The following is a 13,216-nucleotide window of genomic DNA, read 5'->3' as shown; positions in this document are numbered from 1 at the left end:
TGAGAGCCCTGATATTACTGCTCGAACTGCTTTTATCAGCGCCCTGGCAAGCCCAAAGTCACCCAGCTGGCTGCATGTGGGGGAGCGCAGAATTGAACCCACCATGCCAGATTAGAAGTCCACACTCCTAACCACTACACCAAACTGGCTCTCAGAGGGCACCTGCAGGCCCTCTGGACCCCGGATTCAGGCACTTGTCCCTAGCTTTATTTGCCAAGTGACCAGGCATGGGCTCTTTCTGACAAAAAAGATATCTACTCAGACAAATGGGTGTCACTAGAACAAACCTTGTTGTCCTTCCAGGATCCATTTCTGCTTTGGGGAACAGGGCTGTCAGGGCTCAGTGTCAGAACAGTAGCCCAGGGCCTGGGCTGCTACTGGACCAGATGGGGTGTGGATTTGGGGGAGGAGGTAATGCTGGGCAGGGTTCAGGGAAGGGATGGACTTCATGGGTCTAGACCAAGGGTAGTCAACCTGTGGTCCTCCAGATGTCCATGGACTACAATTCCCATGAGCCCCTGCCAGCATTTGCTGGCAGGGGCTCATGGGAATTGTAGTCCATGGACATCTGGAGGACCACAGGTTGACTACCCCTGGTCTAGACTACCATAGAGTCCACCTTCCAAAGCAGCCACTTTCTCCAGGAGGATTGACTTCTGTCACCAGCTGTAATTCCAAGAGGTCTCCAGACAACACCTGGAGGTTGGCAACCATTTAATCTGTAGTATTCCTTACCATCTATATTTAAGATGATTTACTCCAGAGTCTCAAAGAGGAGGAAGGCCCTGCAATGATGAAGACCAGTTCTTCTCTTTGACCATGGTGTCAATAGTTCACAAGAACTTAAGAGAAGCCATTTGGGGTCTGGCCAAGTGCCCACCCAGCCCAACACTCTGTCACACACTGGCCCAAACCCAAGAGCCATCAGGAGGACCACCAGCGGGGCCAGAACTCCAGAAGCCATCCAAATGATGCCTCCCAAGCACCAAGAAGACAGAGCATCACTGCCCCAGGCATCTGTAACTGCTCTTTGAGCAGTACCATATTTGGTTAAGGGTCTTTGGGGTGGAGAGTGGGCGGGCCCTCACCCAGGAGTTCTAGCCAGTCGGGAGCCCCCCCCCCCCCACACACACACACGGAGCATCAGCCACAAGCCAGTAAGCTGCGGCCTCCGTGGGGGGTGGCTGGGGAGAGCTTCCCCGGGCCTGCGGCGCACACCCGCTGCCTCCCTGGGGCGGTGGGTGTGTTTGGCGCCCGGGGGCGGCCTTTCAAAACCTAGTAAGAACATAAGAGACTCTGTGTCCCACAGAGGCCAAACTCCAGGTGCTACGAGAAGGTCCACCAGTTGGGCCAGAAGAACTCCAGAAGCTCCCCCACTGCGGGCTTTCCCAGCCAGAAATAGGAATTATCCTCAAATACTAGGAATACAGAACATCACTGCCCCAGACATAAGAACACAAGAAAAGCCATTTTGAATCAGGCCAGTGGCCCATCTAGCCCAACACACTGTGTCACACACACAGTGGCCAAAACCCAGGGCCACCAGGAGGTCCACCAGCTGGGCCAGAAGTCCAGAAGCCCTCCTAACTCCTGCTCCCCCCAAGCACGAAGAAGACAGCACATCCCTTGCCCCAGACAGAGTGCTCCATCTATACTTTATGGCTGCTCCAGATACTGACCCAATTCCCTATTCTTGTAGCCACCACTTCCTGCAGTGGTGAATTCCATGCATTCAGGACTCTTTGGGTGAAGAAGGACTTTCTTTTACATGTTATAATCATAGAATAGAGTTGGAAGGGACCTCCATGGTCATCTAGTCCAAGTCCCTGTACAATGCAGGAAGTCACAACAACCTGCCCACCCAGTGACTCCAATTTCATACCCAAGTGATCCCTTCCCCCTTCCCCCTCCAACAAAAATCTCCAGAATCCAGCCTGGCCTGGAGGAAATGCACCTACCATCCCACAGTGCTGATCATCAGTTCCCTGGGTAGGCAAGGAAGGGCCACAAGAGACAAACACTGGCACGTCCCTTCTTGCCCACCCACTCACCATCTGCCTAAGTTCTAGGCTCACAAGTTCTTATATGGTGGGAAAGGAAGAAAGGACTTCCTCCTCCGCCTTCTCTCTCCCAGGCATAATCCCCCTCTTGCCCCCTCCTCCTGCCGCTCTGCTTGGCAGTGTGCCAGATTGCTTTGCATCTCCTTCTGATAGAGCTGTGAGCACTCACTCACACACATACACATGCACACATACACACACACACGTGGCTTGGCCTGCCTCTCTCAATAAGCAGCCCTTGTGCCATGGAGTCTGATTCTTGGGAAAGGGCAGACTGGTACAGGTCAAATCCTAGGGGCTCATCTGTAAAAGCCTATTCAGGCTAGAAAGCATTACAGAAAATTTAAATGGCTCTCGAAATGGACGTGCCTCCCACCAGGCTTCGCTTGTGTCTGCCTGGAGACCCATGTTGCTAATCTGTTCCTGGAAACCATCTTCTTTGTGGTCAGTGCATCATTCCTGCCTCCATTGTGCACCCCAAAACTGACCCTGCATCAGCCAAGTCAAAGCATAGATACTCACAGATTTTATAGCACCTGGTAATGGAGGGGAAGATTTATGAGGCCATTCAACACTCCATTAATGTAGCATTATACTTACCATATGAAGACGCTACATTTTTGGCATTTCACATGATGTCACAAACCTCCCGCATCTGGCCAGCAAACCAAACACCACAGCCGCCATTTAAAAGCACTAGTTTGGGAATCGCATAAAGTGGCTTTCCCAGCCTAAAAAGCACCAGCTAGAGGAGAGCAGCCAGCAGGCCACCAACCAAACAAATGCGTGGAGGTGAAGAAGCGCTACTTCCGCCTCCAATGCCCTGCCCTCGCACCCGCTTCCTTCTCCCTTCTCCCGGGAACATTTTATTATTTTTTTAAAGAGCAAACTGCCTGGAGCAATGAATTGGCATTCAATCATGCAGGGAAAGCCAAAAATAATTTTTCCCCAAAGTTGTCACACAAAGCATGCCTCGCTAAAAAAAAAAAAAAAAAAAAATCAGGAACAAGATTAATTTTTAAAAGATTCAAGACTTGTGATTCCATAAGGGCTGGCTTTCACAAAGCACTATGCAACTATGATTAGATACATAGGTGTTTCAACAGAGAAGGATTTTATTTTTTAAATTAGCAGGCACTGCGGGCCCTTTAAAAGGTTGAGAAAGGGGATTGGTTGCCTGGCTTGATTGACAGGTAGAAGAGAGCTGTGTGTAAAGCACATTGCTCTCTTCCACCATTTCAAGCAGGCATGTGGAGTGTAAGAAGCATGAAAAGGTGCCAGATGGAAGCAAGACCAGAAGAAGGTGAGGAATGGCTGGAAGCGCGATAACTTTTAGCGTTATGAAATTATGCTAGGGTAACGCTATTTTTTTCGATGTGCGGAAATGCCCATAGTGTGAAATAAATCTGGTTCCCCAAAGCAACAGAGGCTGGGGGGGGGGGGCTCAGTTGATAGAGACGGCTTGTGACAGGGCCATCCAGGCCAGGGCAAGAGATGAACAGAGCAGGTGTGCCATTGCCTGCCTCTGTGTCACAACCACCCCCAGACTTCCTTGTGTTCTCCCCTCCCAGTCCTAACCAGAGCCACCTTGCCTAGCTTCTCAGTTCTGATGAGATTGGGCTAGTCTGGATCTTCCAGGCCGAGGCAAGAGATGGGCAGAGGTAGTTTGCCCTTGCCTGTATCTTTAGGGCTTCCGGGTTTGTGACTCTGTTTAGCTTCTGAGGTCTGCTGAAGTTGGGGCCTCAGCACCTTCACCAAAGCACAGTTCCAAGGATTCTCTGGTGTAAAACGGGGACAACACACATTTCACATGCAGCTCCCTCTCCCAGGCAGCCTTCTTTTGCAGCAAGACGACTAGAGATTAGCATTCCATTCCCACCCTTAATCATTTTGTGCTGTTTTTCCTTTTTTTGCTTCAATGTGACACAAGCAAATGCTGACCCTGCTCAGGGCTAAGGATGTGGGGTGTATGTTTAAGCATAAATTAAAACAAGAGTTTTCATCAAACTCAGGCAAATTTCTTGCCGGGCAGTGCAGTTGCAGGGGTGGGGGAGAGAAGTCCTACATCCCTGGCCCATTTGAATCCGTGCTTCCAAGGAGTTACAACCAATGGCTTAGTGGCAGAGCATCTGCTTGGCATGCAGAAGATCCTGGACTCAATGCTGTCTCCAGGGGGAAGGACCAGGCAGGAGGTGCCAGAAGCCCAGAGAACTGCTGCAGTTCTGATCTTGCTGGCCCAAGGGACTGATTCCAGGCAAGGCAGTTTCACATGTGGCTTTATGCCCGTGCTAGAGGTTCAGCCCAGGTCCAAGGCACGGCTGGCGTTTGGGGGATGGTGCACTGGGGTTGGCGCATTGACTGGCAGTGCCTTGTCTTCCGCCCTTGATGGCGGGTGGGGAAGGAACAGCAAGGGGGGGGGGGGAAAGCCCAAATCAGTGTCAAACACTGTTACCGTGCGTAACATATTGGGGAGAATTAATATGCATTTAGGGAAATCTTCTGGGTTGTTTCTGGTGCTTTTAAAAGAATAACATGCAGCATCTCAAGCTGCGGTAATGTATTCGAGCAGCACAACTGAGTCACCGCTAATTGAATTTAAAAGCAGGTATTACATCTGTGCCGTTGGAGCAAGTACGTTCCAGGAGGGGGAGAGAGAAAAATAAAGTCATTTTGGTCGTGGAGTGTTTTACCCAACTATTTAATCTCTTCTCCAGAGAAAGCCGAATTACGCCTGCTGAGAAGCCTTCATTAGGAAGGTACCTGGAGAGGGACGTGTTGGCATGAGCTGCCAAGGAGCCAACCTTGCAGAGCTGAAGTTCGGAATCTCAGAGTGCCAAAGGAAACGTCTGAGAAAACACAGCAAAACTTGGATCCACAACAGCAAGTCCCCGTATCAGAGCTCCCCAATGTGGTGCCCAGGCGTACCCTGGACTCAACAAGGACATAGGTTTTTTATCTCACTATTCATGCTAACCTTGTTTAACTCGTGTATCCATATTCCTCACAATTTATTTTATTTCTGATAATGTGACTATAAGGTGAACTACAGTTCTGTGAACTACAACTGAATTCCAGGGGACTGATTGGCTGTTTTGGCAAAGAATTATCATATGGCTGTTTTTGGATGTGTGACTCAGTTTACTAATTTAATAGAATTAATTTCTGCTATATATTCCCACTGTCATGAAGGGAGTTCATAGTCTGAGGAAGAGTGCCTGCACTCGAAAGCTCATGCCTTGAATAAATCTTTCTTGGTCTTAAAGGTGTGACTGGACTCTGTTTTTATTGTCCCAATTCTCCAGGAATCCCATATCCTGGAGCTAGGAACGTGATAAAAGCCGGACCAGAGCCTGGGGATGACATACATTTCTTACTCATTAACACCATTGATTCCACTTCTGCTGGAGAACACGATGGCTTCAGAAGGTGGAATGCAGAGGGTCAGGTCCTACAAAGGCCCCTCTTCTCCCTGGCCCCACTCCTTAAGGGCTGCTCTTGGATCTTCCGGGTCTGATGTTCCTGCAGTTGGCAGCCCTGTGATCAGGGAGGGTGTTGAAGGTCAGACCAAGCTCAGCCGAGCTGCCTTCTCTGTGGAGGGTGGGGGAGCAGGTGGCCACCAACCTGACAAACCTGGCTGGCAGAGGCCTGCTTCCTTGCTGCCCAGTGCCACGCATGCCCAGGCTGAAGCAGGAGGGGGGCACCTAGATCTTGGTGGCTGTATCCACGCCTGGGTCATGTCGGGAGGGAGGAGTTTGTGCCAAAGTCAGGAGTCCCCTGGAGGGCCGAAAACACTCAGGCTGGCCCTGCTAGAGGCACAATCAATGCGCAAGACTACTATCCAGAAGATGCAGGTCCAATCCTTCCCTTGACATAAAACCACCACTAGTGGGCTAGTCACTGTCCCTCAGCCTTGTCTTCCCTGGCTGGAGAGTGATGTGGTGGTTAAGAGCAGTGGATGACCAATATTATTCAGAGAGAATTTTGGAGTATAGATTTTTCTATGAACCAGACATGTTTTCCAGGTTTGCAGAAAGATCTATCTTGTGCCTTTGAGGCTCTTGTCTCTGGCTGTAAGGATCCACAGATGTGGCCATGCGGAGAATTGGGGTCGCTATTTTTTCATTCGTTCTCGGCCTCTCTTTCTCGCCCCCTCCATCCCCCCACTCCTAGTCTGCCCGGGCCTTCAGTCTCATCCCGCAATGAGTCTCTTGTCTGGCTGCCAAGCAGGCTTGAGTCCTTGTACCTATTATTTCAGAAATTAAGCGCTGTGGAGATCCATCATAGTGAGATCTGGCAGCTGCAGCTGTTGCTACTTCTGTTAATAATAATTTTCCTGGCCTCCGCCAGAAACTGCAAATGCGAATTATGGTCAGGCACAACTGCAGCTCTGTTTTCTCCCCTTGCCATTTTAAATTTAAAAATAGAAACTTGCTCTCCGTTGCGTGTGCCCGCTTTAGTGACTCTGGCGACACTCAGAGACTCTGCTAATAAAGTTATTTGAAACTGGGGGAATGGAAATGTAATTGCAGCCGCCAAAGGTTAGAAGCTCTTCCACTGGTCTGGTCATTGTAGGAGCCTGGCCGGGAATCCCTCCATGCCAAGGCCAGGGGAGATTTGTGCACGGTGGCCCTTGGCAGGTCCTGAACCTGCAGAACACCAGCCAAGCATGTATTAAGCGAGCCACCTGGCTCCCCTGGCCAAGGATAGAACCTTCTTGCACCAATAAAGTAGACATAAGGACATCAGAAGAGCCCAGCTGGATCAGCCCAAGAGCTGATCTAGTCCAGCATCCCATCTCATACAGTGGCCAACCAGGTCCTCTGGGGACTCAGGATCTGGACCACATGAGCTCTAAAACATCAAAGCAACATTCAGCAGGGTTGCCAGGGGGAATCACAGCTGCCAGAGGGGAATGGAGTACACATTCTGGGGGGCAGGAGGGGGGGAGGAGTGCCACAATTAACACAACGTATTGATATCACCCAGAAGTGCTGTCAGCATATCAGCAAAGTTGAGGGTGACACTCAGCTTGTGGGCATGAACTCGATGGTAGAATTAGCTTCCAAAACAACCAGAGTGTCACCTCACTAATGATGCCGACATAGTGACATCACTTCCAGGTGATGTCACCATATTGCATTAATTTGCAGCATTCTTCTGTTTTGGAAAGAGCTGGGGGGGGGTTGCGTAGGGAGAGGTGCACCCTAAAATGCGGACACCTCTGCTCAGACCAGTGGATCTGCAATCCAAGCACTAAATCTAAGATTCGGAGAGCCACTAGAAAAGTTTTTCTCTATAGCCTGCAAAACTTGGCAGCTGACATTGAATTCAGGGCTGATGTACAAATTATGCAGTTTTAAATTTTAAACTTAGTACCTCATGATTTGATTATACTAAATAGAGTTTTAATTGTTATACTTGTTAACACTGTAATTTAAACCCTCGATTTCTGGATTGTGTGACTTCCTGGTATTTGGCCGGATAATAAATTCTGATTCGGATTCACTGGAATCAGGTGTAGCCTAACTGTGGCTCTCCAGAAGTCCTGGACTCAGGGCAACTGTAATTCATGGACATTACAGACCTACTGTGTGGCCAGTCCTGCAGTAGGCCACGTTAAGAGAAAACACCAGCCCAGATCCAAGAGAGAGAGGCCTGGATCGAGACGCTGACAGAATCAAGGCAGACTCCGGAAACCCAGGACAGAGTCCGGCCAGGAAGCAACAAGCCAGGAAAAAACATTGCTTAATCCTCGATGAACGTCACTATTCTGGGAAATGGGTGCAGGAGGAGAGAAGGAAGTTTCCAGACAGCGCAGAAGGATGACCAACACTTTGTGCTTCAAGGGCTCTCACTTTCATCCCAAAATGAAATCCGCCATTGCATCCAAAATCGCACAGCCGGAGAGATGTAGGGGGTGGCGGGAGACCTTTGACCACCAGAGTAGAAGATTGGGGAGGTGGGGAATCAAAAGCCAGACGTTTGACCGGTGTGCACACATATGCAACATCAGGGGTAGTCAAACTGCGGCCCTCCAGATGTCCATGGACTACAATTCCCACGAGCCCCTGCCAGCATTTGCTGGTAGGGGCTCATGGGAATTGTAGCCCATGAACATCTGGAGGTCTGCAGTTTGACTACCCCTGTGCAACATGTACCTACACACATATACACAGAGACCAAGGAGGAAACCCTGTTCCCCCCAAAGTCCCCCAGTACGGCAAAGAAGCCAATAAATTTCCTCAAGCCCTTTTGGAGACCCCATAATTGCCTCTGAGGCCTAATGGCTCTCAGTGCTATGGCCTTGTCACATAGGGGGTCCACTGCTTTTTGTGGTTTCTATCCCCCTCTCCTCCTCTCCTCCCGCTTTCTTTGTGGCTGGCTTCTGATCTTTTAATTTTAATCAGCTCTTTACAGAGATGTCATTGCAGTCACTCTTGGAGGGGGGGTAGCCATTCCTGAATCCCTTGCTCACACAAGTCGCCCCACCGGCTCTAGTGGCGTGACTCACCTGAATCAAGGCTACAAGGTTGAATCAGCAGCCTGGCTCCCAGGCCATGTCCCTTGTTCTTTTATAATGGGCCTCTTAGAGAGGGAATCAATGGGCTTTACCTCCAAGTAAATGTCATTAGAATCATAGCCGCAAAGAGTGGAGAGACCAAAAGCCATCTGGGACACTTCCAGCAGCATTCACGGCCATTATCAGAGACCCTCCCAAGACCAGCCGAAGGACGGCTAGCTAATGAGCTAGACTCTGTTGCTCTTAGGGATACTAAAGTTTCCGGGTTCTCTTTTCTCTGGTAACAAAATGGGTGGTAAAGAAATGGGCATGCAGAAAAGCAGTGCAATAACAGGCCAGGTGTAGGTATCTGGTTTCAGCATCCTTCACTGTTCTTCCCGGTAAACAAAAGCCAATGCAAAGTCCATAGTTCAAGAGTCCAGAAATCAGTCAAGTACAATAACGCTGTCCAAGAGGTCAGTGTCTTTAGGCATAGAGGTATCAGCCAATAACATCCACACCATACAGCAGCCCTCAGGATCTTAGAATCATAGAGTTGGAAGGGACTCCAGGGTCATTTAGTCCAACCCCCTGCACAAGGCAGGACACTCACAACTACCTGCCCACCCACGGTGACTCCAATTTCATGGCTGCTTTATTGTTAAACACCACCTGTTCAGACAGTCCTGCAATGACTCGGTAGGTATCTGACATCTAGCCATAAAGCAAGCACTTCTCTTAGCCTGCAGCTCTGCTTGAAGCCTGTGTCTTTGACTCTCTAATGGTGCAAAGGGCTGGAAACAGGCTTTCATCTGCTGGATCTGACCTGGAAGGTGAAGGGTACAAGCTCTGGGCCGTAAGTCTTGGCATCTTTCACCTCCTCCTCTTGCTCTTGGCTTCTGCTGGCCTGGCTCTGCTGGCCCTTTCTCTTCTGAGGAGTCCTTGAGATGGATGAGACCTGGCTGGCCCGTGACAAATGTGTTTGTGGGATGGATTACTGGAGGACTTGGTGCTTTGTCACCTGCTTGATTTCCTCTGTAGACCAAGATCTGCCTCAGCTGGGACCGGTTCCTCTTGCAGGTCGGTTTAAACCAGGCTTTCTCAACCAGGGCTTTGTGAACCCCGGGGGTTTCTTGATGACCCTGGAAGGGTTTCCTGAATGGGTGGGAGTTAATGACTTTTTAATATATGCATTAAATTTGCTAAACATGTATAGGGTGATGTGACCATATATGGTCATGTCGACTCACCCACCCCTCCCAAAGTGGCCAATGAGGGGCCCGGAGGGGGCGGGGAGTGGCCCCGAGTGTTTGTGTCCACAGCTCTGCTTCCCAACCATATTCTGCACAATTGCAGCACTTGTGGGGTTTCTCAAAGCATGAAGAGGTTTCTCAATGGTAAAAAAGTTGGGAAAGGCTGCTTTAAGTTGACCTGCACGAGAAGATCAACTGGAGCTGTGAGGACTGAGAGCCCCCTCTACTTCAGCTGCTGAAAGAGAAGTCAGCCCTAGATCAGCAGCAGATAGCTCCGTGTGGGACCAGCCTGTGCAATTTATTTTCCGATCCCCCCACCAAAGAAAATTCAGGATTTCACGTAATCCTATAATGGGATGGAGCCATATAGGCCATCTGGACAATGCAGGATCAGATGAAAGCATCCATGAGTAGTATCTATCCAGCCACTGCTTAAGGACTGCCAGTGCTTGGCAACCATCAGATCGAATGGCCTCTCAGGGATATTATAAATCTCTCCCGGACATCTGGAGAATTCCACAAGGTGTTGAAGGAGGCGATGGTTTGTCCCTTACTCAAAAAACATTGCTAGATCCAGCCAGTCTTGTACCTTGTGTTTCTGGGCAAGGTGATTGAAAGGGCCGGCTTCAACCAGCTCCTGGCATTCTTGGAGGTAATTTCAGCACTTGTTCCTTTCCAATGTGGCTTCCATTCTGGCCACGGTGTGGAGACAGCACTGGTCATTTTGACAGATGACCTACGGAATCAGCTGGATAGAGCTGGGTCGGCACAACTCATTATGTTAGACTTGTCAGCCCTGAGTTGTTAGCCCAACGCCTTGCTGGGATTCGTAGGACTTCCCTTAAGCATCTGATCACTCTTCTCCAGAACTGGACACAGAGTACTGTGTGAACATAGTTTACGTTGATTTCAGTCAAGATTTTGATAAGGTTCCACATGATATTCTTGTTGACAAGTTGGTCAAATGTGGCATGGATCCTAATTCTGTCAAGTGGATTGATAACTGGTTGACAGATCTTACCCAAAGGGTTCTTGTTAATGGTTCAGCATCCTCTTGGAGAAGAATGGCAAGTGGAGTATCCCAGGGGCCTGTGCTGGGCCCTGTGCTGTTCAACATATTTATAAATGATTTGGATGAGGAATTAGAGGGGGTACTTATTAAATTTGCAGATGATACTAAACTGGGAAGGGTAGCAAACACAACAGGAGGCTGAATCACAATACAGGATGATCTTGATAGGCTTAAGAAGTGAGCTAAACTGAATAAAATGAAGTTCAATAGGGACAAATATAAAGTTCTGCATTTAGGTAGGAAAAACCAAATACACCAATATAGGATGGTGGAGACTTGTCTTGGCAGTAGTACGTGCAAAAAGGATTTAGGAGCCTTTGTAGACCATACATTGAACATGAGCCAGCAGTGTGACTCGGTGGCTAAGAAGGCAAATGGGATTTTGGCCTGTATCAAACAGAGTATTGTGTCTAGATCACGGGAGGTGATGGTACCGCTGTACTCTGCTCTGGCTCGGCCTCACTTGGAGTATTGTGTTCAGCCTTGGGCACCCCAGTTGAAGACAGATGTTGAGAAACTGGAACATATCCAGAGGAGGGCAACAATGATGATGAGGGGTTTGGAGACCAAGACCTATGAAGCAAGGTTGGGGGATCTTGGTCTGTTTAGCCTGGGGAGGAAATGGCTGAGAAGGCATCTGATAACAAAGTATTTAAAAGGCTGCCATATAGAGGATGGAGCAGAGTTGTTCTTTCTTGCCCCGAAGGGAAAGACTAGAACCAATGGGATGATATTAATGCAAAAGAAATTCTGTCTAAATCTCCAGAAGAAGTTCCTGACAGTTAGAGCGGTTTCTCAGTCAAACAGGCTTCATCGGGAGGTGGTGGGTTCTCCATCTTTCGAAATTTTTAAACAGAGGCTAGATAGCCTTCTTATGGAGGGGCTGATTCTGTGAAGGTTCAAGGGGGTGGCAGGTTCCAGTGGATGAGCGATAGGGTTGTGATGTCCTGCATAGTATAGCGGGTTGGACTAGATGACCCATGAGGTCATCTCTATGATTCTATGATTCCGCTGGTCTTGGGGCAGTCAGCTCAAGCTACTGACTTTGGGATCTGGGTCTTCTCTCAAACATTCTCAAATCCTTTCCTTGCTCCCGGGCATTTTGGGATATTTTAAGAGAAGTTTGTGTGCATTGCCCGTACACTGGCAGTGCCTGAACATGTGAACTAGTGCTACAGAAAAACACTGGATGTTTGCTGTATTCTAACTGCCAAGCCCTGGCTGAGTCTGCTTGATAGTCCCCCATGCAGGGTACCCCACAGCTACAGCTGTCCATCAATATGCAAGAACTGGAATGAATGACACAACCCCCCTCCCCCATGTGAGGTTTTGCGCATGAATTCCGAACCATCATTCCCCCACTCCAGGGATATTATATATATTCCTCACTGCATTAGCAGCTTCCAGCTTCTGTGTATTGTCGCCAATGATACGTTTGCAATAGAATGTGCAGGGAACTGATTGTGCTGAACAATTTATTCAATGCATTTTTATTTCCTTCCTTTTCCCTGTCTCTGCTAGATAGTCCCCAGAAGATGACAGTTCTCTTGAAATGCTTTTCCAAACCTGCTGCCAAGTGAAGAAGAAGAAGAGTTGGTTCTTATAGGCCGCTTTTCTCTGCCAGAAGGAGTCTCAAAGTGGCTTCCAATCGCTTTCCCTTTCCTCTCCCCACAACAGACACCCTGTGAGGTAGGTGGGGCTGAGAGAGGAGAAAAAGAAGAGGAAGAGGTGTCTTTTCGGAGACAGAGGTGTCCAGCGGTCTCAGAGCAGTGATCCGTCTCATCCTGTTTCATGCAGGGAACAGCTAAACCTGCCTTATACTGAACCAAGTTTGAGTCCAGCAGGGGCGCCTTTAAGGCCAATCAAGTTTTACTCAGGTTTAAGCCAGGGGTAGTCAAACTGTGGCCCTCCAGATGTCCATGGACTACAATTCCCAGGAGCCCCCTGCCAGCATTCGCTGGCAGGGGGCTCCTGGGAATTGTAGTCCATGGACATCTGGAGGGCCGCAGTTTGACTACCCCTGGGTTTAAGCTTTCGTGTACATGCAGATTTCTTCATACACAATGAAATGGGAGATACAAGACCACCTATAGAAGTAGAGAGTGGGGCATGGATTAGCGCACAGCATAAATGAAGATGTTTGACAAGTACAAGAGTCTTACAGGGTTCAACTCTGTGGGGAAAACATAGTAAAGGAAACAGAAATGTCAAGATTAAAGATAAATGGATAGATGCCTTCCGAGTGGTGGGGGCTTAGAGTAATTAAAAGAGAACCTGTCACAATGCTCAATCTGTCTCCACCCAGACATGAAAACAGCCCCACAAGTGACCG

The sequence above is a fragment of the Paroedura picta genome, chromosome 4 (genome assembly GCF_049243985.1).
Source record: "Paroedura picta isolate Pp20150507F chromosome 4, Ppicta_v3.0, whole genome shotgun sequence".
NCBI classification, from domain to species: Eukaryota; Metazoa; Chordata; class Lepidosauria; order Squamata; family Gekkonidae; genus Paroedura; species Paroedura picta.
The sequence above is the reverse complement of the archived record's forward strand: the minus strand, read 5'-3'. Positions refer to the sequence as shown.